Below are 6,000 nucleotides of genomic sequence, written 5' to 3' on the forward strand. Positions count from 1 at the left end.
TAAATAATTTGAGTAAAAGTGAGGATGAGACAAAGTATCAAAAATGCTGTACCTCAAAGGAAATACAAGAGATGGAGAAACTAGGGGCTAAGCTAGAAGGGGATAAGTGGCTTTTACCAGATGGTAGAGAAATGGTATTTAAAAGTTATGCTAGAAGAATAATTCATCGGTTACATCATTGGGGAACATGAGCACTAAGCGACCACTTTTTAAAGTTTTTTGGGTATATAGGAATATTTGATACAGTAAAACAGGAGACACAAGGATGTATTATTTGCCAGAAAATTAACAAGAAGACATCTAGGCAGACCCTGCAGGGAGGGAGAAAAACTGCGTATAGGCCTTTTGAAAAGCTACAAGTGGATTCTACCAAACTACCGAAAGTGAGAAGATAAAAGTATTTATTAGTAATAGTAGACCAATTAACTCATTGGGTAGAGGTCTACCCTGTGGCACAAGTGACAGCACATTTTGTTACAAAGATTATTTTAGAAGAAATAATTCTACGATTTGGGGTAATTAGAGTAATTGATTCAGATCAAGGTTCTCACTTTAACTCGAAAGTGTAAAAAGAAGTAATGAAAGCTCTAGGCATCTCTTGGGAATATCATACCTCTTGGCACTCTCAGAGTTTGGAGAAAGTAGAAAGAATGAACCAGACTCTAAAGCATCAGCTAGCAAAACTAATGATTCAAACAAAACTATCTTGGATTAATTGCTTACCATTGGTGTTGTTAAATATTCGAACAATGCTGAACTCAGAGCATGGGATCTCCCCATATGAGATGTTATATGGGATGCCATATTCTCAAGAGATGCCAGTGGGAAATCCTATAGTAGACAATGTGTTGATCCAAGGGTATATCATAACTTTGGGAAAAAATGTTCAAGAACTGCATAAGAAAGGAATAATGAATCAAACTCCTCCCGTAGAATTTGCAATTCATAAAATACTGATAGTGGAGCCCTGGAAAAAGTTAAAGATAGAATCTAAAAATGTTAAGCTTTGTGTTTTCCCAGATCAACTGCACCTGTGTAAGCAGTATGATAAATAGATGTGATGATTGCTTAGTAATTAAATATAATTATTATATAATCATAAAAATAATCATGAGAAACTATGTTGGAAATTTAAGGGGGGGCTATGCTTAGCTGAAATCTATGTATACAACAGAACGATTTAAGTTTAATAATTAACATGAAAGTTATATAACGATAGAATATAAAAACATGTTCATCTCGATTGGATGGTCGGGATCAGATTTGGGTTGTAATACCCCGATTCCCAGAGCTCTTAATAAAAGCACTGACATAATCATTTTCGTGATTATGTGTTTCTGAACGCTAACATTTTGGCGACCCCGGATGGGCCCTGTGTGCTGCTGAAGTGAGTTTCGCAACTCGACCACGCTCCAGCCGGCACCGAGGGATTTCTTGGGGAGCTCTATCAGCCTCTCGCATGGGAGAAAGGTAAGGTGCTTTTTATTTTGGTTTGGGTGCCTGCCAATAAGACGCAGCAAAAGCTACTCTTGGATTGGGCTAAGGAATTTGTGTGGTATTTCCTAGGCGCCATCCGTAAGACAGTCGCGAAAGCGTTGCGGGTTCGGCAATTTGTGGTGTATTTGAAATGGAGAAACTTTAAGGGATTTTGGGCAGCAATGCCTCTATTCCGCAAACTTCTCCTTTGGGGTGCTTATTAGCTCATTGGAAACAGGGTAATTTTGGGGAAGAATTACGTAAAGCTAAGTTGATTGATTATTGTAATACATGGTGGCCAGAATATGTCTTGGAGAATGGCGAAAAATGGCCAAAATACAGTACTCTGCAATATAACATTATTTTGCAGTTAATGTAATTTTGTAAACAAGAAGGAAAATGGGACGATGTCCTGTATGTTGATTTGTTTTTCTATTTATGGGGAAAGCCAGAATGGCAGGATGAATGTGGATTAATGGTGGTTAAAACATCTGCAAGTGATAAGTGTGGGGTTTATGAGAAACATTGTCTAGAACACTTGGTGTTGAAAGAATACCTGAGTAGGGAAAATTATACAGATATTGATTTACAGGTAGCTCCAATAAGACCAAGAGAACCTAACCCTATCTCACCTGTTTCATCTGTCCCTATCCCACTGCCTGCCCCTACCCCATGTAGTCCTGAACCTGTCTCGTCTTGTACACCTTTCCCTCTTTATCCTCCTCTCCCATCGTCACCTGATTCCTCTTCCTCGGAAGATGAGCAAAACCTAACTGTGATAGAAAGAAAGGGGAGGAATGCAAGTGAAAAAAATAGCAATAGTAATGAATCAGCGACCCCAATAGCCCACAGAACTCAGAGCCGGTCAAAGCTTGCCCCAGTTGTGAATAGAAAAGATATAGGCAGACAAAAACAGACTGTGATTGCCCCCTTGCGACAAGGTGTAGGAGTGGAAGGGCCAGTATTTGTAAAAGTGCCTTTTCCCCTGCAGATTTAGTTATTTGGAAACAATCAGCCGGAACTTATAGAGAAAATCCTGATAAGGTGGCTCGAGTAGTAAAAATGGTTATAAAAACTCCGAATCCTGACTGGGATGACATACAAGTAATATTAGATACTTTGATGGATTTTACTGAGAAAGAGACGGTACTTAAGGCAGCCAAAGAAAGGGCAATAGAGGATATAAGAAACAGGCTTGTAACAGGGAATTTAGACGAAAATTTCCCAATTGAGGACCCAAAATGGGACGCTAATTTATTTTGCGATATGAGGAAACTGCCGAAATATCAGCAGTGGATCCAAATAGGAGTTCAGGATGCTGTGCCCAAAACTATTAATTGGTCTAAACTATATGAGGTTCAGCAGGAAAAGAATCTCCCACTGTGTTGTTGGAGAGGCTTAAGGAGGTAGCAAAAAAATATACGGATCTCAAAATGGACACAGAACAAGCAAAGGTTCAGCTCACTTGCATAATCTTGAGTCAGTCACAAGACAACATACGAAAAAATTGCAAAAATTAGAAGGAGAGGAATTAAGGAATTTGGATAAGCTACTTGAGGTAGCCTGGAAGGTATATAACAATCGCGAAAGAGAAGATAGTAAAAGGCAGCAGCAGAATCTTTTGGCAGTAATACAAGGCAAAGGGAACCCAAATTTCAGGGGACATAACAGGAATAGCCGAGGTAGGAGACCAGTTACGCAAGGGTTAAGCCTAAATCAATGTGCATATTGCAAGCGGGAGGGCCATTGGAAGCGAGATTGTCCAGACTTGTTCTGCCAGGGCAATCAGTTCCAGCACGTTACCAAGGAGATGGTTTTGGGGGAGTATACCAGCTGACTAGACATAGAACTGGTAAAACAGGTTCAAGAGCCTGTTATAAATATACAGTTAGGGCATAAGGAGGTCAGATTTCTAATAGGTACAGGAGCTACTTACTCTGTATTAAATGATCTGCAAGGACAAATTGGGGACAAGGAAACGACAATAGTTGGGGCTACAGGGAAAGAGGAAAAACGGCCATTCTTGCAACCCCTAGATTTGTGTTTTGGAAACAAGGTTTTATCACACGAATTTTTATATGTACCTGAGTGAACAATTTTGCTTTTAGGGAGAGATTTGCTAGCGAAAGTTGATGCAGTAATAACCTTTGAAAATGGAGAGCTTATAATGAAAATACCTGAAATCAAAGACAGGACAGATATTAATGATCAAAGGAAAACCTATTCCCTCTATCCCTAGGGAGGTAGAAGATGCAGTAATTCCCTCTGTATGTGAGACAGATATACCAGGAAAATCTAAATTGGCACAACCAGTGCATGTAGAGTTAAAAGAAGGGGCAAGGGCTGTACAAGTCAAACAGTATCCCATAAAACCAGAAGCACAGCAAGGAATAGTAAAGATTATTGAGAACTTCTTGAAATACCGAATTTTAGAAGAATGTGAATCAGAATTTAATACACCAATATTTCCAGTAAAGAAGCTAAATGGTGAATATAGATTAGTGCAGGATTTGAGAGCAATAAATAAAATAACAAAGGACATTTATCCAGTGGTAACAAATCCCTACACATTGCTGACATCTGTAAAAGAGATATATAAGTGGTTTACTGTAATTGATTTAAAAGATGCCTTTTTCTGCATCCCCCTTGACAAAGAAAGTAGGAAACTGTTTGCCTTTGAGGGGGAAAACCCAGGGAACGGAAGAAAGACCCAGCTCACCTGGACACGACTTCCACAAGGTTACAAAAACTCGCCGACCCTATTCAGAAAGCAACTGGCAAAGGAGCTGGAGATTTGGACCGAAAATGGGCAAGTAGCAAGAGACCAATACCTGTTGTTGCAGTATGTTGATGATATACTAAAAGCTACAGAAGAAAAAGCAACCTGTATAAAGGTAACCATTTAGATTTTAAATTCACTGGGAATGGGAGGTTATAAAGTATCCAGAGGAAAGGCACAAATTGCCCAACAGACTGTGATTTACCTGGGATGTGAAATTTCACAAGGGCAACGAAAACTAGGTACTAACCGTATCCAAGCTATTTGTGCTATTCCAGAGCCCCAGAATTTACATGAGCTGCGAGTCTTCCTCAAGATGGCAGGATGGTGTTGCCTGTGGATCATGGACTATGGACTGATTGCGAAACCCCTGTATGAAGCTCAGAAGACGAAGCCATTCACCTGGGGCAAGCCTCAGAAAGAAGCTTTCCTAAAATTAAAGGAAGCACTGACAACTGCTCCAGCATTAGGGTTACCTGATCTTGTGACAGTGGTCACAAGGGTTGCAGGTGAAGAGAGAGGCGAGAATGTTAACCTCATGTTCAGAAGGCTTGATTTATTATTTTATGATATATTGGAATATGAATCCCAATATTACCAGTTAGATTGTGCATGGGCCAGTCTGACCCTTGCTGCTGGGCCAAAGGCGGCAACTGTGGCGTATCACCCCAGAGACACCTTTAGCTTGCTGGTGGTTGCAGCTGGGCAGCTGAACAAGTCCAGGCTTGTTAGGAACTCCGTTTACCTCAGGGGAGGAGGCTTAAGGCGATGGTGAAGAGAACGGAGACGGATTCTGCCGTAGAGTTAATATCCAGAGCTTTATTCCATGGTCACAGAGGTCTGAATCTTGGCAACAGCTCCAACAGAATACCGAGCACATGGTCTGATTCGGCTTTTAAGCTCCGGGACAGGGGGAGGGGAAGGGACAGGTGTGCCACCAACCAGGTGGGAGGGGGAGGGTCTCAAGGGGCGAGGGACACCTAGATAGGCCAATGACCCCCAGGCCTGAGGGGCATCCTTTGAAAGTGACAAACCACAAGACGCCTTGCTGGAATATTAAGCCTGATTGACAGGACTCACTCAGCAAGGGGGCAAGGGGGAAGGGAGAGGAGTATTGGCACACCTGGGGAAGGGACCTGGAAGTTTAAAACAGGATATTACAACACACCGCAACAATGATATATATTACATTATGACTATACTAAAAAGAATAGAGAGAAAGGTTCTCAGAAGGCTAGCTAAGCTAAGAATAGAAAAGAATGAATAACAAAGGTCTGTGTCCTGGCAGAGAGCAAGAGCAGCTCTGCCGTGAGTGGTCAGTAAATCCAAACATCCACAGGAGACCAATCACGGATCCACCTGTTGCATTCCACAGCAGCAGATAACCATTGTTTACATTTTGTTGCTCAGGCCACAGCTTCTCAGAAGGGAGAAAAATCCTAAAGAAAGGATTTTTATGAAAAGATGTCTGTGACACTGATCTGTCTAAGGATTTTCAGCTGTTTGTACATGAAAGGCTGTGCCTAGCACTAGGAGTCCTGACTGAACGTCTGGGAAGCTGGAAAAGGCCGGTGGGCTACTTTTCCAAACAACTTGACAACATAAGTGCCGGGTGGCCCCCATGTCTGCGGGCAGTTGCAGCCACTGTGATGCTGATACAAGAAGCCAGGAAGCTTACTATGGGAAGGCACATAGATGTCTATGTACCACACATGGTAACCACTGTCTTAGAACAGAAGGTGGGG

The sequence above is a fragment of the Ammospiza nelsoni genome, chromosome W, assembly GCF_027579445.1.
Source record: "Ammospiza nelsoni isolate bAmmNel1 chromosome W, bAmmNel1.pri, whole genome shotgun sequence".
Lineage (NCBI taxonomy): Eukaryota > Metazoa > Chordata > Aves > Passeriformes > Passerellidae > Ammospiza > Ammospiza nelsoni.